This window comes from Cricetulus griseus, assembly GCF_003668045.3.
Source record: "Cricetulus griseus strain 17A/GY chromosome 1 unlocalized genomic scaffold, alternate assembly CriGri-PICRH-1.0 chr1_1, whole genome shotgun sequence".
In the NCBI taxonomy this organism is placed as follows: Eukaryota; Metazoa; Chordata; class Mammalia; order Rodentia; family Cricetidae; genus Cricetulus; species Cricetulus griseus.
In genome coordinates this window covers 217,152,937-217,178,770 of record NW_023276807.1, presented here as the reverse complement: position 1 = coordinate 217,178,770, position 25,834 = coordinate 217,152,937, and the positions used below count along the sequence as shown (strand labels likewise).

The following is a 25,834-nucleotide window of genomic DNA, read 5'->3' as shown; positions in this document are numbered from 1 at the left end:
TGTGATCCACCGGAAAGGAGGGACGCCAATAAGGCGTCTGATAAGATAAGTCTTATAAAATATATAGGTTTATGATAGTTAAGACTGAGCTAGCAGATGAATAATCCTAGTCATTGGCCAAGCAGCTTTGAACCTAAAGCAAATTTCTGTGTATTCATTTGGGCCTAACTTGGGTGGGCGGCTGGCATAAAGCGTACATGTGGCAGTGGGGCTCGGCGGCTTATGGTGGAAAGATTTATCGTAACAGTCTCCTCACAATAATAAACCAGTAACTAAGACTCTAGATAAGCAGGACAAATTTCTGAGTTGTCTGGAGCTTCCTGTCTTCTAGATGCTTCCACCTCCCTTGGTTTATAACATTGTCTACACAGTCACTCATTCGTTAAAGATGTGGGTGGAGGCAGGGGGACCAGCCATGTCTGTACTTTTGTAAGGTCCTATGTCTGCTGCTAGCTGGCTGAGGAGTCACCAATGACATCAGCCACTGTTCACAATCCCCAGGCCACCAGAATTTGATGGCTTCTCACCTTGTGTCCCTTGGCTCTATATGCAAGAAGGGAATCATAACCCAGGAAGGGGGTCGGCAGAGGGCAGAGGCCCTTGTGACAGTTGTTAGTGTTTCTGCCACTCACTGTATATAATGTAGGTACTCACTGTTCCCAATCACGTAGGAAATGTCCTACCCAGACCTCAATGATTGTAGCTGCCCAGCCATTTTTCCATACAAATCATTCAAACTGGCAGAATAAATAATACCACAGGTGATTGTTATGACAGTCGTCTCCATAACGGATTGGTCTTAGGTACTCATGAGTTTTACTTAAAAACAACAAGTGTAAGTGAATGATTTTAGTAAAATCTGCTGGCGGGATAACTGAGGACAGGCAGGATAGCTGTCCGGCTGTGTGAGGGAAATTCTAAAACTAGTAAACAGGCCAGAGGAAACCCAGGACAGCAAGAGTGGTGGATTGAGCTCTCTGTACAAGGCCATATGACTTTAAGGAGACACAGAAAAACATTAGTAACATTCAGAGTGTCCAGCCCTGCCCACTTCACAGCCCTACTCTCTACCCTGCCTGCCTCATTGCCTTAACTCAAGAAATGTTGGTTGAAATTGACTGTGATCCTTTGGGCAAGCGTATTTCTCCCTCCCTCCCTCCCTCCCTCCCTCCCTCCCTCCCTCCCTCCCTTCCTCCCTCCCTCCCTCCCTCCCTCCCTCCCTCCCTCCCTCCCTCTCCCCCTTCCTCCCTTTCTTCCTCACTGTCCTTCATGCCCTCATTCCTCCATCCTCCCCAGTCTCTCCTCCACCCTCCTCCCTCATCTCTTCTTCCCACTCCCTCCCCCCTTCTCCCTCCTCCCCCTCTATCCTCCCCACTCCCTCCACCACCCTACTCCTTCTATCCTCCCCATTTCCTCCTGCTCTGTTTTCTGTGCTCCCTCATCCATTTTTCTCCCTTTCTTTTCCTTCCTCTCCTTTTCCCCTCCTCTTTCTGCTGCCCTCCAACAATTCCTTCTCCATCCCTCTCCATTCCATCTCCTTCTGTTGCCCAACTCCTTTCCCTCCCCACTTTCCTTCCACATGGGTGGTGTTTAGATCTGAGCTAGATGTAAGAAGTCTCAAGAAAGCACTTCTGTAGGAACTAGAGGCTGATGGAGGCTGGAAGGAAGGAGAAGACATGTATACACAGTATGCACAGATCAGATCCAAATCCCAAGTGGAGAATACATAAGCAACATCAAGAAGATCTTATCCATGCTTACAGAAGACATACATGCCTGGTGGAAAGGCTCTCCTAGGAGCTTGGGAGACAAAGTTCAAAAAATTCTTCCAAGTGACTCCTTGGGAATCTGGTTGAAGTAAATCTTAAGAAACTGTTCTAAGGCCTGGTTACCAGAATCACCTGGAAGCACCCCAAGAGCCCCCTGTATCTGCAGAGGCCCTGGGATGTGGACGGAAGTTTCTGTCCTGCCTGGTCCCATAGCTGTTTAGTCACAAATAAACACACTGAGGCTTATATTATTTATAATCTGTTTGCCTGATGGCTCAGGCTTCTTATTGGCTAGCTCTCTCTTAATTATTAACCGATTTCTATTAATCTATGTATCTCCACGTGGTCTTGGCTTACCAAAGAATGCTCGGGTAGCTACATGGCATCTCCCTAGAGACTCACCTCTGTTCCTCTTCCCATAATTCTCCTCATCTGGTAGCCCTGCCTGTACTTCCTGCCTGGCTACATCCTGCCTATCCATTGTCTGAAACAGCTTTATTCATCATCCAATAAGAGAAACATATATTCACACTGTACAGAAGGACCTTTCCCATCTGGTAAGAGCTGGGGAGCTTGTCTTAAAGCCAGCCTGCAGAGTAGCCACATAGGCCCTGCTGAAGCTCTGCAGGGCCTGTAAGTGCTGACTGAAAGAGCTGAAAGAGCCGCAAGTTAAGACCTAACCAGCATCTCTTCCTACAACTATGACAGGAGGAAGTTTCTCTGGGCCTCCATACTCTGATGAGAAGTGTCTGTCTGTTCCTTCCAGAAGACTTGATACAGAGAAGCCTCCAGCCACAGTTACCCATAATGGTAGAGTCACTGCAGCATGCAGGCCAGGCCAAGGAGGCCCAGAACTAGAAGAGATCTTGGAGCCTTTGTCTCACTTACCTTCACACTGTGGAAGGGCCACCAGGCCAGTCAGGCAGCCCCATGTTCCTGTTACAGCTGTTGCCACACAAAAGAAGAAAGAAAACCTGGAATTTCTGGGGTGCCCTTCATGCTTCCTGGACCCAATTTTCCCTTTCAAAACTTGAGATCCTTTATCAACACCCCAAGTCTTTGCTCTCTAGTAAATCCCCTGGCCTCTACCAAACGTTGGGTATAAAAGTGTTTCCCAAGCCTTCTCTCTCTCTCTCTCTCTCTCTCTCTCTCTCTCTCTCTCTCTCTCTCTCTCTCACACACACACACACACACACCATTAGACTTTTCTAGTCTGATATTATCATCTCATGGTGGCAAAGACAAGGAAACCTTCCTGAGCAACCCAAGCTGCCTGGCCAGTGGTCTCTGAGGAAATGGAGACTGGGGCCCTATCCTCTATCCTTAGCACCACAGGGACACTTTGAGGAAGGTGGCTGCTTTTTTGTCATAACCCTACATGCATTAACCTCTCCTTCTGACAGAGGTCAACCTCATTCTTGGAACCTTGTTTCCAGTTTCCTGGGCAGTCAGTAAGAAGGGGGCACTGAGTAATGGGTGCAGGTGTGTTTTCCTAGCCCATTCTCTGGTAGACACGGGTGGATAGGGCACTTTGGGTTGTAACATTCTGCCTCTGTATGAGGCCCATTCCCTGGTGGCCTGTCCTTCCTATGCTGCCTCTGGCTGGAAGTGATGGCTAGTAGCAAAACAGGATATTTGTCTTTAAGTTTGGACTAGATAGTCAACAGAAGTGTAAGGAGAGGAACAGTTACAGCATGAGCTATGCCCACTGCCTGACACTGACAAGATAGCCTTCTTCCTTTCCCTGCTCTCAGTCTCCCACCACAGTTCAGAAGCAGCTCACACAGTCCGTCAGTCCAGCATCTGTTTCAGCACAGTTTGTCACATAGGGACTGCACATGGCTATAGCGGCAGCAACTCCCTTTGACTGTTCATTGTTGCTACCTTGTTCCTCTACATTGAAACTTCTGCCTGAGGTGTCAAGCCAAAAGGACCCCCAATCAGAGGGCTGAGTGTCAGAACCACGGTGGGGAGGCATTTGGAAACACCCCTGATCCAGGAAGGTGAGGGTCTGCTCCAGAGATGTCCTCTGCTCCAATAAGTTGCTGTGGGAGTGCAAAGGTTGCTGCGGCGTCACCCTGCTCACTCACGCTTGCTAAGAAACACTGGTCTAGAGAAGGCAAGGAGCCCAGTGAAACTTAACTGTCTCTCATGGGTGTTAAGGCACACAATAAAAGTCTCCCTGTCACCAGGCTACAACATCTGGCAGTGAGGCCTTCCTGACAGCTGGAAGCAAGGACCTTGAAGGCTTCTGGGAGGATCTCCCTTAATTCATGGGACTCTTTCTAGATATTTCCATCATCCTTTCAGCTTGGCTACTTCCCTAAGCTGGGAACATGACTCTCAAAGCTCTGAGTGGAGCCTTTTCTGTCTCAGACTGAAGACTTCTCCCAGGACAGCTCCATCTCCCCACTGCAGGCTGAACAGCCAACACCTATCCTTCTCCCATTCTTCCTCATCGACAAAGCCTTTTCTTGGGGGGAGGGTTGTTTTGTTAACTTTAAAGTTAGCGTGTAAAGCATCAGGTCTCTTTGCAGCACTTTCCACATGTGAGTCACTATGCTGTTTTAACTTACTCCCAACCGCATCATCTTTGTCTCCCTAGGACTGATTTCCTACCCTTAAACTGGCATCTCGTCTACCTCCATGCCAGGTGCATTCTATTACCCTCTGTCTGTCTTAGAGGTGTTTGGTGTTGCAATTCAAGGTGGCTACATGACTAAGTTCTAGTTTAACGATGTATAAATGGAGTTTCTGGAAACAATTTGCTGCCATTTCCTATTTTCCAATTTATTTTCTCCCTTCTTTGGAAATATAATGCGCTCTGGTGGTACGGCAGCCACTTTACAATCATGAGGTGAGCTTACAGACGAGGCCCCAATTAAAGATGGTGAGATGGGAAGATAGAAATTCACTGTATTGCAAAGTCCTACACTGCCTAATCTAATCATGTCATGTTTTCAACTCTTTTTCAAAACCTGTACTCATCATTCTGCCTTCAGTGTCTTTATGATCACTTTAGTCATTTATCCTGAAAAAAAATTTTATTGAGTATTTACCTTATGCTAGGTACCGCGCTCTAGATGAGATCATGAGCTTCATTTTATGGAGCTTACATTCTAGCCGGAAGGGGACATCTAAAACGTCAAGTGTGTGGTATATCAGAGAGTCAGTCACTGTGGAAATCAAGAAAAATAAATAAATAAATAAATAAATCCGAGAGTGCAGTTCTGAAGACTCATGGAAGGTGGGGGAAGGGGCTACCAGTTGAAAGGAGTCTAGGAGAGTTATGATTAAAACAGAAACATTGAATTCAGACCAAGGGAGATGGGGGAGCCAACTTAGAGGTTATCAACTGAAGATCATTTTGGGAAAGAAAATACAAGTTCAAAGGCCCTGGAGTAAGAGGGCCCCGCCTGACATATTTAAGGAACAGGGATGAAGGACAGGGAGAGGGAGAAAATAGGGAGAGGGGAAGAGAGAGAGAGAGAGAGAGAGAGAGAGAGAGAGAGAGAGAGAAGAAAACAGTTCTGAAATTTGATGAAGAGAAAATAAAGAGTCATAGAATAGGGGACACATCATGATGAAGTTATAGTTCATAAAACAAAATAGTTTAAAGACTGTATCTATGGACCTGCTGGTTTCCCATGGAGAGAGCTCCAGGTGGGCATGAATGGCCACTGTGCTCACTGACCGGACTTTACTCAGTATTCCGGCCATTCTTTCCGTGAGCTTCATTTGTGACTTCTATATCTTATAATGTTCTGCTCATTACCAGGTGAGAAAGCCTGTAAGCATTGCAGCTCTTCAAATTTGGCTTTTCATCTAATAGTGCAAGCTCTACCCTTCATCCCAGAGGATCCAAATTAGGTCGGATTTATGAAGCATCGAGAAGGCTTAAGAAGAAACTTTGTGTTGTTCACTGTGGCTTGTGCCAGTTGCACCTCTATTTCCCTGTGACCACCAGAGCAATTAGAAACTACTTGCTGCAAAGGAATTCGAATTAATTTGATTGAATCACAGGCTGATTAAAATGTGACCCACAGGCCCTTCATGCACGGACCACTGGGAGTCCTGACCAAGCTCTTGAAGATCTGTAGCCTAAAGGGATTTCTGATTTCCTTTAACCACAAAGAACAATATGCCCCCCTTCCCTCCTACCCTCCCGACAGCATCAGAATGCAGGAGAACTTATTCCAGACCACCTTGGATAGATTGCAGTTTTATCTGTCCATTTTAACTCCATCTCAAAACACCTTAATAGTTGGCAGAGTGTGGACAGGATAGAAACCAGATTCTTGCCTTTGTCCCCACAAAACCCTCTAAAACTCTCTAGCTCTACATACTGCCTGTTTCAATCTTTCATTATTCCCAAGATTGTGAAATCTCACTTTTGGGCAAAACCCACATGTGGCCTCAGGAAACACCATGCCCTGTAGGTGCTTATGCCACCCTGGGGGCAGTGGCAGGGGGCGGAGGTGTCAGCTTTCAGGAACCTTATGGCTATGTCCAGGTCTTGTGAGGCATTCTTTTTGTGAAGTGTATTTAGCTCCAAGTGTACTGGGAATGTTTAAAAAACAATGAGGTTTAGAAATAACAAAAGGCAGATGTTGACTTGTTTTGTGAAAAATGGAATCAGAAAATGAGACATCTAGGGCCCCTGCAGATGTAATTTGAGGCAGAAATACTTCATGTTGGCTCCCAGCCCTGCTGGTGCCCAAGATACTCCTTGGAATTGTGTTAAGAGCCGTGCAACGTGCCTTGCAAAACACTGCACCACCCGTTCCATTTCAGGACACTGGGAGGGTGAAGGATTTTCTTTTTCTCCAACTTTATTTCAAAATAGTCACAAGTACAAGAATTGCAGGTGGTAGGAATTGAGTCATCTCAAAGATGGCTTTCGCAGAGCCGTTTTCTACAATGCTGCTGATGCGTATCTTTTCTTGTCTGGGGATTGGAGATCTCAGCAAAGTAAACTCACACTTTCCCTCTTTATTTGGAGATCTGTACTGTCTCATGTTGTGTCGCAACACATTTCCAGGCTGGTCCCCTCTCTGTCCCTGACTGGACTATTGTAGGAAGGAAAGCTACATTGGGCAAAAATGTGGGAACCTGTCTTTGTGGGGCTACAGTCGGACTCATCCGACTTGCCCAGTTTGTAACTGAGAGGGGAGTGTGGATTGAGAAACAGCAGATAAAAACACTAAGAAGAAGACAGAGACACAGGATAGAGTCAGGAGGGTGAATACCAAACACCCCCAAGTTTATTCTTCAACATTCTTAAGTATCCAACCCAGAGTGGGACATAGCAGAAGACTTCTATTACCATGTATAAGGAGCAAACAGACTTTCTTCCCTTAAACCTCCAAGCCTTTGGTAACCACACTTGTTTCCCGCCTTGAGGGTCAAGAATAAACACACCTGAGCCCAAGTCTGTTGTTATTTAGATAAGACATACTCTACCAAGACCAAAACATCCTGCAGCCTTAGACCTTTAGGTCTTTTGACTTACTAAGGACAGTGTTGAACTCTCTGACCTTGAGGCAAGATGAAGCGGAGCCATCTTTATGGGCCCTGTCACAGAAACAGCAGGACAGGTGGGCCCCACTTCTTTGTACTCTATCTTTGCCCAAGGGACAAAGGGAAAGTTAAGTTATTGGTTGTTTAAGAACTCCCCTCCTGCCAGCACCTCCACAGGATTTAATGTTCTTCTGAATTGGGGTCTTTATGGTACAAGATCACCTTTACCAATAGGCAGCCACAGGTGTGTTATGAGAGGATGGGAGAAAACACGCATCTGTGTGTGAGACTGTGGAGGGCAGAGTGTGAGCTTTGTGTGTGCAGGTGTCAGTGCTGGGTGGATATCTGGGAGTAACTATTCATGTCTGATTTAGGGGCCCTGGCTAAGAAGTCTAAGTACTGTCTGGGAACACATCCATCCCAATGGAGATACTACAATACTACCTTTCCTAAGATAGAAGACACAAGTGCAGCTTAACAAATGCGATCCGAGGAAACATGACTCTCCACAGATGACACTAGCTAAGTGGTCAGCTCACCTGGTCCTTTTCTTCTCCCCAGCAGTGGATGTGACTGAGTGTGAGCTTAGGTAGCATGGACTAGGTTGGGAATCCAGCTGTGGTATTCCTCACTGTGAAGATGAGTGATTGACTAAATGTCTCCAAGTCCCAATTTCTTCATTCATAAATATCGCCTAACAATGCCCAACTCACAGGGAGACATAGAGAATTCATTCATAGCATTGCCTGCCACATAAATTCAGTTCTCTGACCCGATTAAACAAAGATGGGAAAAATTCTTCCCATATGTTCAGGTAAATAATTTACAAAGTTCGAATTGCCTTTTAATATGCCAACAGAGATTTCAAACTCATATCCCTTGGCATGATGAGGTGGCTTAAGATGCTGCATCTCTGCATGCAGGCCTTGAACGGCCTCTCATGGGAACACTGGGAGGGCTGCGCACTCCTTAGAAGAACAGGGACTCTTCCTGCCAGTCCTGTAGCAAGCCTGGACCACCAAGTTGTCCACTCGGGGGACAGTGCTGGAGCTGCTTCAGACTTCCAAGGTCTATTTTCTTGGGACCCACTGTACCCAGTGATACATAATAAACTGATGCCAACTGAGTGCCTCAGGCAGCATACCACACAGGACAGAAGCATCTTTGAGGGAAAAGAAAAAGCCAAGATGCCTGGTTCCCCCAGGCCTCATGGAGCAGCCATCCAGTAAGGAAGACCTTGCTCTGCTACCAGGGCCATCACAGTGCTGTCAAAGCAAATGAACTTAGGGGTCAGAAGCAAGTTCAAATTCTGTAGCTGCCACTACAATGTAAGGAGGGGGATGAGTGGGGAAGAGGTGGTGGTGGTGGGAGGAGGAGGAGGAGGAGGAGGAGGAGGAGGAGGAGGAAGAGGACTTCATTTCTACAATATAACCCCATTCTGGAATGTTTTCCAGAGTCTACAAGGCTGAACACTATTTCCCAGGCCCCGAAGGTTAGCATTCACTTGTAGTGCAGCGATCAGAGACACTATTTGAGAATTAGATTTGGAATCCACTTTGTCAGATAAAATGGTATTTTAAAATGATGTACTTGTTTTTATTGTTTAATGTATATAAGTATCTGTCTGCACGTGTGTGTGTGTGTGTGTGTGTGTGTGTGTGTGTGTGTGTGTACCACATGCATGCCTAATGATCTCAGAAGTCAAAAAGAGGGTGTCAAGTTCTCTGAAACTGGAATTATAGACAGTTGTGAGCTTCCACATTCATGTGAAGAATCAAACTCTGGTCCTCTGAAAGAGTAGCCAGTGACCATAACTGCTGAGCCATCTCTCCAGTCCACAAAGGTAACAATCATCAAGCCTATGTAGCCTTTATAACAATTTTCCAGATTATCTACCTGGAATTCTTGTTGGTGCTCAGTCTGTCCAAGCCCACTGGTTCAGGGTGTCTAGACAGACAGGACAGAGAGCTAGACCCCTAACAAGTACTCAAAACCATGCACTCCAGAGAAGGCAGAAAACCCAGCCCTTTGCTGCAGCCCCTCTCTAGACAGGACTGTAAGACCTTACCAGTGGCCTCAGGACCTTTTCACCTACAGCAACTACCCAGATGACTTCCTGCACCTGTGAGAGATTGGATATCCACGAAGTGGCTGTTAGATAGATAGCAGACATCACCATTTAATCAAGGAAACTGCTAACAGAGTTTTGGGTGATTGTTGTTGATGCTGTTTTAATCAAAGTGGTAAGAAAAAGGTAGGGGAGGAGACTAAAACAAGAAGCTGGAACATTCTAGGGTCTGTGTGCCGCATTGGCCAACACTGATTTGTTGCCTTTTCCTTTGGTTCGGGATTCTTAGAAATCTCTCTTTTTGTCCTCTTGAGAAATAATTCTACAGAGCATGCGCGTTGATGGACTATTTCCTTTGTCTTAGAGGCAGAGGGAAGTGTGGCTTGACAATAATGAATGACTCTACTGTACAATTACTTAAATGTGAGTCTTCAGCAAAAGTGAAATGACTTAAGGCGTCTTAACAAAGCCAACTCTAAGTTCAGGAAATAATGGCCTGTGTCAAATTTGTTTATTAGCATGGGCAATTTGTTCTTAACTAGACACATTTTATACTTGAAGTCATGTTTTACTAGGACTACATAAAGCAATTGTGCAATTGATGATAAATATGTCACTACTGGTAAGTCATTAATTCAGATGATGCTAATTAAAACCATTCTCACTGCCTAGAGCACAGAAAGTAGGAATGCATCAGTAAATTAAGTAGATACAGTCAGATATCAGATGATGTAAAAAAAACAAAGGCAACAATAAGAAGCAAAAGGACATTGTATATGTGTGACAGAGAGAAAGAGAAAGGGACACACAGACAGAGAGACAGAGAGTCATCAAGCAGCTATAATTCACATGACATCCTATTGGACATTCTCACCAGAACTTCTTGGTGAACATTAAGTTATTGTAGATGAAGAAACTGAGAATCTGAACAGTTAGGCAGGTAAGAACATTTGCTGTGAAAGTACACAGGTCATCAGACTCACTCTAGGACAGACCCTGCCTCAAAGAAAAAGGCAGAGAATGATAGAGCAGGACGTACAATGTCTTTTTCTGGTCTCCACATGTGTACACAGGGGCATGCACATAGATGAGCATTCATCTCTCTCACTCACACACACATGCAAACAAAAGGAAAAATAAAGAACTAGTGAGTGTGTCAAGCAGAAACTATGTCTGAGAGGAGAAACCCTTCTAGCCTACTAAGTCACAAGTGGGAAGGGATTCTTCATCAGTTACTTTCTTTTTTCAAAGGAACTAAATTAGTGCTTTTATTATTCTCTCATATATCATATCCTGACCACAGTTATAGTTACTTTCTTTTACTGTGATAGAACACTGTGACCATAACTGGCTTCCAGAAGGAAGAACTGGGTTTTACAGTTCCAGGGGGCTAAGAGTCCATTGAGAAGGGAAATCATGGCAGCTAGAGGCAGGCACCATGGCAGGAGCAGGAAACAGGAGCATGCACAAAACAGGGAGCCACCTGGAACTGTCCCAAGGCTTTCAGTCACAAAGCCCACCTCCAGTGACGTGCTTCTTGAGCAAGCCTCTGAAACAAATAGAAATCTAAACCAAAATCTCCCCAAACAACTAAAAACAAATGTTCAAATACTAGAGCCTATGGGGGATATTGCTCTTTTATAGCACCACAAATTCTACAAGACTAGAATCATATAGGTTTCATCAGCAGTTGGGGAGGAGGGCACTAAGGATCACTCTTGTCTCCATTAAATTCTTCCAAAATTGCCTCAGAAATATCCTCTAGACAATTTTGGACCATCCTTCTTACTGAGAAGACAGACAATGGACCAAAACATCTGTTTGCAGATATATAAAAGTTACTAGTTAAGTGAGAATTATGACAGCCAAGATCCCTGGAAGGGAGAATCAGGAATACTGAGGGGTCACCTCAGTGAGGAGGCTGACTGCCCCTTTCAGAATTGGTGACCAGGGACTGAGAAGCCCAAGAGTATCCAGAGGTCTCATAAAAGTGGACACAAAAATGTGGTGGAAAGGAAGTTTAAAGCCCACTGAGAGGGAAGGGAACCTGGGAAATGTCCCTTGGGTATTCTATGACACTGAACGAGCTACACACTAGGAAGATGAACTACTTAGAAACCAAATGTGTCTCACAAGAAACAGAGCTTATATTTGGAGCATCTTGTTCCATGATTGGGTTAACAGAACCCAATTCTCAGATAAAACTCTGTCTAATAAAAAGTAACACTAGGACATTATCCAGAGAGGTGAACTTTCTCTATTAATGTCTGTACACAATGTTCAACATGCAATCAAATCTAGTAAGTCATGCCAAAAACATCTTGATTGAAAACCTGTGGGAGAGCAGAAATCAGAAAATAATTTATAGACCCATAAATGGTTATCACATAAAATCCACATCTAGAATCATTGCACAGACTTTTAACACCTATATTAATGTGCTTGCGGAGTTACCTGACAAGAGAGAATGTTCCAGAAAGATGGAGTGATAACAAGTAAGCAAATGGAAAGAACAGAGCAAGATTCAGCTGATGAGGCAGCAACAAAAACTGGGAAGCATCCAGATGGAAACATAGAGAAGCAGAGTAGGTAACAAGACAATACAACTGAAATAGCAAATGGTGCTTTCAAGATGGCTCAGTGCACTTACCTCCAAGCCAGGGGACCTGAGTCTGATCCCTGAAATCCTCATGGTAGGAGAGAACTGGTTGTCTTGAGATTTCCTCTGACCTCAGCAGGTGAGCTATGGTATGCATATGCCCCTTCCCAAAACAATTAAAACTTTAAAGTACAAAGATAACAGCAAACGGTTCATGTAATGAGAGCCCCAAATAAAGAAGAACATGTGGGGGAAAGTAATATTTGAAGAGTAAATGGTAGTTATTTTTTATGATGAAAACCACATTGACACAAGAAGTTTCATGAATCCCAAACAGAATAAACATACAGATCATCATACATTGGACAAAGAATTGACTCTTTGGGGGTGAACAACAGTATAGTTTACAAATTCTATAAAAAATCCCTCTGGCTTGCAGCACTGCTAATTATCATAGTATAATGTTCCCACCATGCCCAAGCTACTTAAGTGATGACATTGAACAAAGGTTTGGGAGCAAAACTAATGTAATGGCACCATCCTACAGACATCCTACAGAGCACATACAGAGAGCTTCCTGTCCAGAGAGGTCATGAGGAGTAATTAGGAAGCAGTGAGCTTTCAGTATTAGGTGCTTTAATGTTGAATATTTGCATGCACATCTATGTGATTTAATTTTGATTAAGTTGTTCTTGTGCTAGCCCTAGTGGAAGGGCATTCTTACTGTTGGGGTTTTACAACTGCTTGCATTTGGCAAAACCTATAAATCTCAATGCCAACAGAGGTGAATTTCACGGTTTGTAAATTACAGTCACAAATATTTAGCTGTAAAATACATGTGGGTATCCTATGACCCATCAGTGTTAACTCTAGGAAATGTATCCTCTTATATTTCAACACGCTCACCATTGATTCTAATAATAATGGTGAGATTCACAAATAGAAGAATGATTAAAAGCCTGGTTGTATAACACACACTGCCACATTGTTCAGCCATTAGAAGATTAAAAGCATGGTTGCTCTAGGAGGGTGTGCAGAGGGATCGAGGTTAAGAGCTATTACATCCCACAATACTCTGCCTACATTTTGGAAACATAAAGGTACAAAGATAGTCCCTACTCCAATGATAAAGTAAACATAAACTGAATTCAAACCAAACAAAATAAAGATAATTTCGAAAAAAAAAAACAAAAACAAAACAAAACTATGGAGATAGCTCGCAGCCAGCACACCTTTGCTGTAATTCAGGACCTTAGGTACTAGCTTATGAACCACTTACCACTCATAATGAAAACTGAGGCCAAAGATGGAAATGCTCCATACCCAAAGGCTCACAGGACACACTCTTCCTGTGCTGGATGGTCAGGACAGGGCTTGAACACATCAGTCAAGCAAGGACACTGAGCCAGCCACATCACCACCACCCGCCAGCCCCAAACCACAATTCTTGGTTGTGTTTCTAGACTGCCTTTCTGTGAAGCTCAGGGAAGGAAGGGGAGCTCAGTGGAGCATCAGTGTCCAAAGATAAGTAAAGGACAACATCCCCGAGAGGGGATTTTTAAGAGGGAGAGACAAGTAAGGCAAGGACTCTGGAAATAAATCTGCTTAAGGTTGGAGGAAGAACACGGGAAAGGAAAAGTCAGGGGACCTAGAGCTCAGGGCTCTCTCCTGCTCAAGATGTTTGGAGAGAATACATAATTAACCTCATCCCTGTTGTTTGAGCTGATGTTCAGACTCCATCCTGACATTTTTTCAAGAAAGCCTCATTGCCATAGCTACACGCACATGTGCGTTGAAGTGTGAGGGATCCAACACAACACTAGGCCTAGGAGCCTGGCTTTTCTGAACCCTGGGACTTTGAGACGATACTCAGGATGTGAGTGGGGACATGACATGACAGTTAGTTAAATAACACTTAATCTTCTAAGACCCAACTTCCTAGGACAACCTAGGGCAGAGATGTGAACAACTGCCCCTAACTCAGTGCTTCTCAGTTTTGATTTTGTATTTCATTGTGAGAAAGAGGGAATTTTGGCACCTCCATAGCCTCTGAATAAAGCAAAATCCTCTTATGTTGTGCATAAGGAAACCGAAGCAAGGAACCCAGGAACAGAAGAACCCAACGGGATGGCAAAGATGTTCCTTTTGAGTGGAAAACTGGATCAACTCAAGAGGAAGGCAATTGCCACACACAGACTTCACCAACTCTGAGCTCATCAGGGGAGAATGTAGGTATTTGAGGGTATTTATGTCTGTGTGCTAATGAGGTCGAGGTCTTCAATCGGGTGCTCTAGGCAGTAGCTGACTGCGTAAGTGGCGGTGGGAGGATGAGTGGTGACTCCACAGTCACTCAGGGGTAGCTGGGGGAGCTCAGAGGCAGAAAAAATGACGGTCCTGGTGGCGAATACTTGTTTTCTATTTATGCTACTCTTTCTTGCCACGTTAGTGCATATTTACTAATAAAATCCGAAAAGAAAGAACAGGGTTTCTCATCTTTGAAATGCCAGGTGAAGTTTGGTGACTGTTGTGATACTGTTGGCAGATGAGAGCTTTAAGAGCTAACTTGGCCATGAGAAGCAACGGGTGCTTTTCTCATGGAACTGGTTAGCTATCAGCATTTGGGCTGTGTAAAGGGTGACTGACTGCCCTTGTGGTGGTCTATCCTGTGTTCACTCACTTGGTTTTCTGCCATGATACAACAATGCAACCACCAAGACCGAATGCTAAACATGTGATAGTGATGTGGATTTTCAGCCTCAAGAACCAGTAGCAAATTACACATTCTTTATGAATTGCTCAGCATCAGGCACTTTGTTATAACAACAAAATATGCATCAATATACAGGTTGCATTTAACCTTTCTCTCCTAGGCATTCACTCCTTGGTTAATTGATTTTTATCTCCAAATAAATGCAAAATGGTTTAGGATAAACGCATCCCGGATTCTGACAATTGTCACTTCCAAGAAGTTATGTCAAAGACAGAAGCAAACACTTAAGCAGGATCGATAGGCTAAGAGTCGAGTAAACACCCTCCCTTTCTCAAACTTCACTCCTCTTGTTCCTCCTGCTTACCTTATTTGAGAAGGGAGCTTCCCCTAGAAGCATCCCTGTTCCTCTCCTCTCTGCACATGTTCCCTGGATATTACTTGACCTTCTCCGCTTGGGTCCAACAAAGCAAATACTGATGACTGGAAAGGCCAAAAGTGAGGGAGCAGATCACGAACCAGCACCAGAAAAATGTAGGTCTTTGGTAAACAGGCAGAAAAGCATGCTGTAAAACAAGGGCAAAAGTGAGGCTCCTGCCTTGATGTAATTCTCGGGCCATGTATGGGATGCTTGCCACACAGATGAGAGCTCTCACGTGTGAATCTGTAAGGCAGGCTTGGAGGCCGAGGATCTGCCTTGGCATAGAAACAACCGTAGAGGAATTATCATTGGAATTGTCATGTGGTAAATGTCTAGATCTAATCAATCAGATTGGCAACCTGTCAGTCTTGGAAAGGAGTCATGGCATCACTGTGGGGGAGAAGCCCCTGTCAGGGCTGGTCAGGGTGGTTAGATATGAAGGAGAGGGAGGAGTGATTTTTCCTCCTCATGGCTCTCCCCGATACAGTCTCGGCCCCCTGGCTTTACGAATGTATGACTAGACTCCTCAGCAAAGCTGCTTACTTTTTTCTGCAATTCAAGCCTCAATTCAGTACAAACACAATTTTCTATTTAAAAAAAGATGACAAAATGAATTATAACAAGATAAAGCAAAAACCATCATATTGAAGTTGTACAAATCAGCCCAACAGAAGAAAAAGTCTCCCGAGGGCAGGGTAAGAGTCAGAGACCCACTTGTTCACACACCCAGGACTCCCATAAAATTACTAATCTGAAAGCTGTATTATATACTCAGAGGACCTGGTGCAGGCCTGAAAATGCAGCTTGCATAAATTGCTGGACAGACAAATCACTGGCGTTTATCACAATTCCGGAAGCTTCCAAAGGGAAAATAAAATCTTGGCTGACTTGTCTTCCTTCTCTCCCTAAGCACCCTTCACAGGTGGAGTGTGTCCTATGCCACATTTGCATTGGTAAAAGCTGTACACAAAGCACAAGACAAAATATGTCTGTTAATTAGAGTGGTCAGACTGAGAGCAACTGGTTACAAATCTTCAAACTATGGACATTTTAATCGGGATTACCAGATGGTAAATTAATAGCCCATGTTTGTGTTTCTGTTGGCCATAACTGTCAACTTTAACAGTGTTTGTTAATACACTTCATATGATTTATATCTATTAGGTCATCAAACATTTATCATCTTTATTGCAAAGTGCTCTTATGCCGTTCACAAGCATCCTAGCTATTATAGTGCCAGGTAGCAAGTATTTCTGGGGAGAACATTCAGATGAGCCACCACTTTGGAGGCTTTCAGTGACTGCCCTGTCCAATACTCCTGCTCTATGTTTGCTAGAAAAGCGGGTACAAAGCAAAACAGTAGCCTCTTCTCCAGATGAGCAGAGGCAGCTTGCACCACAGCTGGACTGACTGATGCACTCACAGGAACCACTGATGAATTAGGGCAGGAAAGTTTTTATTATTGGGGTTTGTTTCATGTAAGGTTTTATTTTTATAATGAACGAGAACACAAATTTATATGTAAATACACATTCACTGTGACATTTCCATGCACATTGGGAATTTATTTTGACCGTATTCACCCCATCACTGCTGTCTCTTCATACTCCTCATGATCCCTTCCTGACCCCAACGGTCCTTCTTCTAACCCCCACATACTCCTTCGCTTGAGCAAGTGTGAGTGTGTGTGTGTGTGTGTGTGTGTGTGTGTGTGTGTGTGTGTGAGAGAGAGAGAGAGAGAGAGAGAGAGAGAGACAGAGAGACAGAGAGAGATAGAGACAGAGACAGAGACAGAGACAGAGAAAGAAAGACGGGGGAGACAGAGACAGAGAGAGACAGACAGACAGACACACACACACACACACACACACACACACACACAGAGAGAGAGAGAGAGAGAGAGAGAGAGAGAGAGAGAGAGAGAGAGAGTCTGAATCCAAACTTTCTTGCCCTTCCTGTAGTAACACTAATATTAGGAGACAGGAGAATGATTCTTTTGCCAATTTCTTAGAAATATAATCATTTCCCCCAAATTTAAAATTGCATTTGGCATTAAATGCTGATCCCTAAAGCCTTGATATGGAACAATGAACCCGGAGAATGTCTCCACACAGCTGCCTGAGTAGAGGAGGCAGCCCTCTTCTAAAGGAAGGGGCCCGAGCTCGTCCCAGACAGGGTTTTCTCTCCCTCTTTTGCTTCCTTCCTTGCAGCCCTCACCTCAGGCTCTGAAGAGTTCCCGCTCAGAATTCTGTAGCCCAGGAGGAAGGACAGTAGAAAATATGAAATGCCAGTACATTTAAAATATTTCTTTTTAAATGTCCCTTTCACTGTTATACTTTCCTTCCCCTTTATTTTTTCCTTTCTTCCTCCTCCCTTTTTTTTCCTCTTCAAAGAAAAGAAAAAAATAGTACAGTAATTTTTTGTTGTTGTTTTGTTCCAGAAAAGGTTTCTCTGTGTAGGCCTGGCTGTCCTGGAACTGGCTCTGTAGACTAGGCTGACCTCAAACTCTGAGATCCGCCTGCCTCTGCCTCCCACGTGTTGGGATAATGGTGAGCACCATCACTACCCAGCACCAGTAAATATTCTTAATAAAATGAAAAATAATGAAAAATTCTACAAAATTTTGCCCATTGTAACTTAGTACAAACAAATTAAGGATGTCCCTAAACTAAAGTTCAGATTTTACAAACTTGTCTAAGTCTAGCTAAATGGGGACAAGTGCAAGCCACAATTCTCCATAGACAAAGGTGGCTAATGGGGAGTTTTAGGAACATGGAAAGCCTGTGCTATAGAGCCCATTGGCCATAAAATAAATAACTAATAAAGATTCATATAACCAAAATCAAAGGTGACAGAGCCAGAATGATGGCATCTACCTGGCTGGTGAGCCAGGGGCTACAGAACCTAGCTCACTGAAGCTCCAAGCTAAGACCGGTTCCAAGACCTTACCCTCACACTCCCCCTCTGCAGGGACCCTCCCTCACACCCCCTCTGCAGGGACCCTCCCTCACACCCCCTCTGCAGGGACCCTCCCTCACATCCCCTCTGCAGGGACCCTCCCTCACACCCCCTCTGCAGGGACCCTCCCTCACACCCCCTCTGCAGGGACCCTCCCTCACACACCCCCTGCAGGGACCCTCCCTCACACTCCCCCTGCAGACCAATTGATTCTGCTGAACCCTGGAACAATCCAGAGGCAAAGCTGCCTCTGCTTTCTTACACTGTAGTTGTTCAAAACACAGCAAAAAGCCTCCATGACTCCTGTCCTGTGCTCGTATAAGGGCAGGTTATGCCAGGCCTTACTCCAAACGAGGAACCTTCATACCAAACAGGTTGTCACTAACAGGATGACAGGGACATTTTGAGGTTAATAGGAGTCAAAAGTTTAAGAGTATATCGATAGTAACATCCTTGTTGACTTATATTCCAACATGGACTAAGCAGAGGAGAGATCAGTGGGGATTCAGACAGCATCCACCAAGCTCATCTCATTCGGTGTCTTCTTCGCTCCTCAAAGCAGTGGCACAGCAATCCAGTCTGAGCATGCAAGTCTGAGAACCATATTGAGAAGCCCCTGTGAGAGCCACCCTCTCTCTGCACAGGTTTCTGTTCCTTCTGCTTCCAGAGTCCACAAATGTGCACTTGGGAGTATCTGAAACCCAGAGCAACTTTACCCAACCCCATCACTGACTTCCCTGGGGAGAATTTTTTGTGGAGACTTAGTAGGATTAAATTGAGATCCCAAGGAAACTGTAGGAGGCCACACTCCCAAATGAGAATGCATACACCTGCTGCAGGCAGACTTCTGACCTGCAGCTCCTCATTAGAAGGAAGAAACCACAGTGCAGCACCTGCGGCTGCTGAGGTGACTCTTTGGATAATGTCCTAACCTTAATCACTGATAAATGTGGAATTCCATGTGTTTTATTGGTTTAAAAGACTGTTTCTCTACATTGTCAATCAGTGGTGAAGTCTTATGATCTACTTAACGTTTTGTAAAAATAAATAAATAAATAAATAAATAAATAAGAAATGTTTCCTGTGCTCTGAGTGTCCTGTGCAGTGAGATGAGTGTAGAGGTCTTGAAACAAGCACAGAATTGGAGAAAGCTGGGTAACTGGTGTGCTGATGAATTGTCCCTGTCAACTTCGTGAGATTAGACTCAACTAGGAGGCACACTTCTGTGCAGGTGTGTGAGGGTATTTGGACATTTCTGGAGAGGTTTAATTGAGGAATGTGATAGCACCATCCCATGGGCAGGGTCTTAGACTCTGTTAAAAGGAGAAAGCAACCTGAGGACCAGCATCCATTTCTGCTAGACACTCCCCACTCCCACAAGTATGCCTTCCCCATTAGGATGGACTGTACCCTCAGATCATGAGCCACAATAAATCCTTCCATCCTTGTCTTGCTTTTGTCATACACTTTGTCATGGTGAAGAGCAAAGCCTACGGGCCTTCTGTGGGCTTTTTGCACAGTGGTACTGCAATGGCTGGAGAGGGAGAAATCCCATCAATGTCAAAGCCGAGAATTTTAGCACCTTCGGCAGCCTGTCTAAAATTCAAAAGCAAACCCACTACAGAGAGGGTTCTTGTTCCAACTTCATCAATCTCTGTCTGTCTGTCTGTCTGTCTGTCTGTCTGTCTGTCTGTCTGTCTGTCTCCCTTTTAACTTCTCCCTCCTTCCCTATTTTCTCCCTCTCCTGTCCTCTGCCAATGCAGCTGTTTGTGGTGCTCACATACACTTTTACAAACACATGGGAATGTACTAGCCAGCATTTTGCCCTCCAGGGTATAGCTGAGTCCTCTCATGGCTCCTGGGCCTCGGGATATACTTTGGGGGCGGGAAGATGGATCATGAGGTAGTTTATTTAGTCAAAGGATCGAGTGAGCCAGGAGACATGGAAACTCAGAAAGCATAGTCGAAACTGATTGCCTGCACAAGAGGAAACCATCTGCACCTGGCAGGCAGCTACCAAATCAGAACGGGCTGTAATGGAAAATCTACCTCCGTTCCTCGGCAGGGCTGCCGCCCTCATCACGAGGAGTCAGGGTATTAAGTTTGGCAGTTCTTGTAGAGCCTGCCATGCCAGGGAGGTTATTAAAACTGAACTGGAATGGTTTCCTGACTCAGACTGGAAACAAGAGTGAGGAAAATGCTAACAGTGAAGTGACAGACCAGAACGAAATAAAGCTAGATCCGTGTGCTGTCTGGATCAGATTTCAGAAGCTTCCACATGTTAAAACAGGCTGAAAAGTTAGTTAAATAAATCAAAATGCCAAGCCAGACATTTAACACCCTTGGCGGACTGACCAATGAGAAGAGTCTGTGCTTCACTTTGTTTACTAAGCATTACTGCAAGGAATCTGTAACTATAACTCCATCCCTTAAACATCTGTCCCATTCAAGGGATTCTCAGTCTCCAATGCTTGCTATTGCCACAGGGAACTGGAAGGAAATTTCCTAGTAGAAGGTCCTTCTAATAGAAAGAGCCAGTGATGGCAAGAACTGATGAAGGGTGCTTTGAGATGGTCATCAAGGGTGCAGAGAATATGTACACTTGCTAAGATTCTGGAGGGCTTGGCTTCTCTCCCCAGCAGCCTGCATAGTACTATCTGCACTATGAAAGCTGGTAAGCAGAGAGGAAGCATCCAGGTGAACACCAGTTTGTCCTCTCAATGTCCTGAGACCAAAGTATGTGGTGTCTTCAGCAATAGGATCTTACAGTTACAGTGGATAACTAAGAGCAATGGCAATGGCCTAAATTGTTTGGGGGATCAAGCTGTGGAGGTCAGGTACTTGACTCCTGGCCCTGAGTTTTATATGTGTCAATTATGATTCTGAGAGGAACCTTATTATTTGTGTCATTGGGTGACTCCATTTAAGTGTGTGTGTGTGTGTGTACATAGTTTATAAGACCGTAGATTTCCATCAGGCTTCATAAACGTCCCAAGTGTTAGCTATCCCTCTCCCCTGACCTTTCTTACCCTCCCATATAGGTGCATGAATTTGATGGGGTAACCAAGCACTGTCTGATTGGACTTAAGAGCTGTTTGTTCCACAGGAGGGGATGCATACCTACTGTGTAAAACTGGCCAAGAACCCATGGATAGAGCACTCACAGGCCCCAGGAGTGAAATTACTGCTATCATCCCACCAAGTGTACATATAGCATCACACTGCCTTCTAAACCTGTACCTCTATATCCTGGTTAGTGAAGCTCTCAGAATTCATCAGAGATGTCTTATTGTACAGGGGATGGTGAACATTAACATGGAAACTCACAATGAATCAAAGCACAAAGAACAAGCTTCTGGGGAGTACTCAGCCAAAGATGGAACATTTATATCACCTCCTCATCTCCTCAAAGCTCAGGGAGCCTTAGAGAAGAACAGGTGGAAAGACTATAAGAGCCAGAGGTCATGGAGGACCAGGTTGTAACAGTGTGTTCTGGATACAACATGACCATCATTGCCCACACAAGATCTACACAGGATCAAGCCAGTCAACATTCAACACAGACGGGGGAGTGGCACACAAGCCCCTGTAGTTGGTTTTTTCTTACTCTTTGGAGGCCTACCGCCCACTTCCCAAATAAATACACAGAGACTTATCATTACTTAATTCTTACTTACTAAATACTTACTTACCCAGCCTTTCTTATCATGTTTCTCCTCTTCCTCCTCCTCCTCCTCCCCCTCCTCCTCCTCCTCCTCCTCCTCCTCTTCCTCCTCCTTCCTCCTCCTCCTCCTCCTCCTCCTCCTCTTCTTCTTCTTCGTAATTTTTTTATTAGTTCAAATTAGGAACAAGCTTGCTTCACATGTCAATCCCTCCTCCCTCTCTCTCCCCTCCTGCAACCCTCCACTCAACCTCCCACCTGCCCCCACCCCATCCACCCTCCACTCCCCAGGCTGGGTAGGGCCCTCAACCGAGGCTCCCCAAAGTCCACCACATCATCCTGGTCTGGGCCTAGGCCCTCCCCCATGTGTCCAGGCTGAGACATGAGATGGGCTCTCAAAGTCCCTTCTTACACCAGGGAAAAATACTAATCCACTACCAGGGTCCCCCTAGAGTGCAGAGGCCTCCTCATTGACATCCATGTTCAGGGATCTGGATCAGTCCTGTGCTGGCCTCCCAGACAGCAGTCTGGGGTCGATGTGCCCCCCCCCTTGTTTAGGCCATCTGTTTCTGTGGGTTTCACCAGCCTGGTACTGAGCCCTTTGATCTTCATTCCTCCCACTCTACAACTAGGCTTCTTCTTCTTTTTAATTATTTTTAATTTATTTATTCATCCAAAGTATAATTCTAAAGCATCAATTTAAAACATGCACATCTGTTGTGTGACAAAACCTTTCCTAGGAAGGTGCAATGCATATGTCTACTAACCCCAGATAGGGATCCCATGACAGAACAAAGCTGAACAAATGAGTTTTATTGGAGTTACCTATAGGAGTATGGGTGAGGGGGTTTCTTACAGGAGCATCACCAAAGCCAACTATTCTAAATTTTCTCTTTAACTACATTTTGCCTCTAGGATTTTTAACTTTATATATTCTATATTTCTTTCTTTACTTATTGCTCTGTGGCTGGATGGCAGGTCCCTGGCATCCTCCTCTCCTTCTCCTTTTCTTGCTCCTCACCCTTCTCTCTGATGCCTAGATTTCTCCTATTTATTCTCTCTGCATTCCAGCCCCACCTATTTATCTCTCCAGCCTAGCTATTGGCCATTCAGCTCTTTATTAGGCCAATCAGATGTTTTAGATAAGCAAAGTAGCCCAGATTTACAGAGTTAAACAAATTGCAACATAAAAGAATTCAGCACATCTTTGCATCATTAAACTAAAATTCCACAACATAAACAAATGTAACACATCTTCATTCCACAACCAGGTCCTATCCCTAACTCAGGATCTATTGACAGTTGGTAACTTCTGTGGGAAGGGGGGGTTTATTTAGTGGTATGTTCCCTGGTAGTTTGGCCATGCTCCAGTGGATGGCCCCACACCCACCACCCACATGTGGTACACATTCATACATGCAGACACATTGTGGTGGTTTGAATAGGAATGTCCCCCATAGACTCCTGGGTTTCAATGCTTGGTCAACAGGAAGTGCCAATATTAGGAGATGTGGCCTCATTGGAGTAGAGGTAGCCTTGTTGGAGGAAGTGTATCACTGAGGGTGAGCTTTGAGGTTTCAAATGCTCAAGCCAGGCCTGGTGTCTTTTTGTTGTTGTTGTTGTTGTTAACCATCTGGATATAGAACACTCTCGGCTCCTTCTTCAGCACCATGTCTGCTTGCATGCTGCCACGCTTACTACCACAATGATAATGGACTAAGCCTATAGTTTAGTCCATTAACTGTAGGCCAGCCCCAATTAAATGTTTACCTTGTAAGAGTTGCCATGGTCATGGTGTCTTTTCACAGCAATAAAACCCTAACTGAGACACATATACATAATAAAAATTAAGTTAACATATTTAAAAATCAACCCGTATGGTGGTTGAATGTATCTCTAGACTAGCAGTGTCTTTCCATACCTTCCCTCCATAGGTTCAGGTCTCTGTGTAGTCCAAAGAGATCAATAGTCATAGAAGAATCTTGTTCCCAAACTACTGATAGCTTACCATGTGGCTCATGTACAAGCCAAAAAGGCAGCTCTCATTCCACTGGGCACCAAAAATCATACAAGGAACTTCAGACAATATGCATGTCTGGGATCTATCCACACCAGTTAGCTTGGGTTGACCTCAGGTGGAGTCCATCAGGGTCTGGGGCCTGCCTCTATTGTCCCATTCCACCTTAAACAGGGGTGCTGGCCTGGCTTCCATGTTCTTGCCAAGCATCTTCTTCTCAGGCTTCACTCTTCCTCAGATGCCTTCCTTCTCTTCCACCTTTCCTTCCTGGATGACTATACCTACTACCTGCGAAGTTAGAATCAGCCTTATCAACACAATGTAGGGGAAGAGAATGGCTTATTTGAGGGTTCTGACCTAGTGGAGTAAGCTCATTAGCTCGCATGACTCCGGTTTCTTTGTAAAAGAAATTTTATGCTCCTATTCATCAACAGCTCCTGAGAGGCCACTGGGGTGAGTACAGTGAGAACAGAGGGCATCCTGGAAGGATGCTCTGGTCAGTGAACATTGTAAGTAAAGAAGATGAAGTATGCACCATGGAGGTTTCAGGGCCTTATGTCTCAGTTTTATACACATGGAGTTTTCACTAAATGCCACAAACATACCTAAAGATATTTAAAGATTTATTTGTTTAATTGCATGTATTTATTTTCTTACTATTTTAACTACTATATTGTTGTCAAATATGCTTACAATCTTTCAGAATCAAAAGAATGAAAGTTTTGAATGATGCAGATATATGCCCATCAATTAAAAGTAAAAAATTAGTGGTATTTCAAGAAAAGCAGTTTCAACATAGATGCTCATTTCACATTTTTTTTTTTTGAGACAGGGTTTCTCTGTGTAGCTTTCTAGACCAGGCTGGCCTCGAATTTATAGAGATCTGCCTGACTCTGCCTCCCGAGTGCTGGGATTAAAGTTGTGCATCACCACTGCCTGTCTCATTTCACACTTTTAGAAATAGTATTATTGATATCCTAAGCGAAAATTTAAATGTTTTCTGCAGCATTGTTATAATATAAATCTGAAATATCCCAAACAGGTTCATAGCATTTTAGAAGTTGATCATCTTTCCTTCCAATGCCCACATTCTTTGCCTTGGAATAGGAAATGTCTACTATGTGTGATTCTGTTTTGGAAGCATGTAATGTTCTTAGTTGATTTATACAACATCACGGTTTGGGGGCTTCTTTATAAGATATCAGCTTCTTTTAATAGTAAATGACTAGAAATATTTAAAAGACTGAAAAAGAAAATTCAAATAATGTGATATCCCAAAGCAGTAACTTGAGGAACAGTGAACTGTTCAAACAGTAGGCACCAGCTACTCCAAAGAGATACCTGCCTGGGTGTTGGCTTCATTTTAGGGTCCTTTTGGGGATAGATGGCTTTGTAAATTGTTTGAGAACTTCAGACATTCATACAGTGTGTTTTGATCAAGTCTGTGACTTCTATCTCTTACCCTCTAAATCCTATCCCTGCCACAACTATTCCCTCTCAATTTAATGGGCTCTTTTTTAAATCCCACTCAATATACTTAGTGTGACCTGTATATGCAGGGGTCTAGAATCACCTGCTGGAGCCTCAGTCCTAAAAACCAACCAACCAACCAAACAAACAGACAAAAAAAAAAAAAACACTCTCTCTCTCCCAGAAGTCACCAACTGGTTCCTCAGCTAGGGATGGGATTTTGCCATCCATGCTTGGATTTTGCCTAGCTTGATCATGTGCTGGTAGCTTGTGCAAGCTGTCATAATTGCTGTGAGTTCATGTGTGCAACTACTCTGTTGTAACTGTAGTTATCCAGTGCCTATAGCTTTGTAGTCTTTCTGCCCCCTCTTCCATGATGGTCCCTTGGAAGAGAGGGTGATGTAGAGGTCTCCTTTAGAGCTGAACACTCGGCAGACTTATTCTTTGCACATCAGCCAGTCGTGAGTGTCTGTGTTGTTCAACATTTACTGCAAATGGAAGCTTCTCTGATGAGGGCTTAAAGACACACTAACTGTGGGTATGATAAGTCTTTAGGAAGTCAGTTCATACTACCTCTATTTAGGAGAATAATAGCAGTATGTTCTCCTCTGAGGCCTATTACCTGCCTAGCTGTGAGTTCTTGT

The 25,834-nt window shown here is 44.2% G+C and overlaps 1 long non-coding RNA gene across 1 annotated transcript; it reads left to right on the top strand.

The window, feature by feature from the left end:
* The first annotated feature begins 2,185 nt into the window (after positions 1–2,185).
* On the top strand, positions 2,186–2,887 carry LOC113832694. The gene is made up of 2 exons (XR_003480143.2): positions 2,186–2,326; positions 2,478–2,887. It is a non-coding gene; the product is annotated as an uncharacterized LOC113832694 (long non-coding RNA).
* Positions 2,888–25,834: the final 22,947 nt, after the last annotated feature.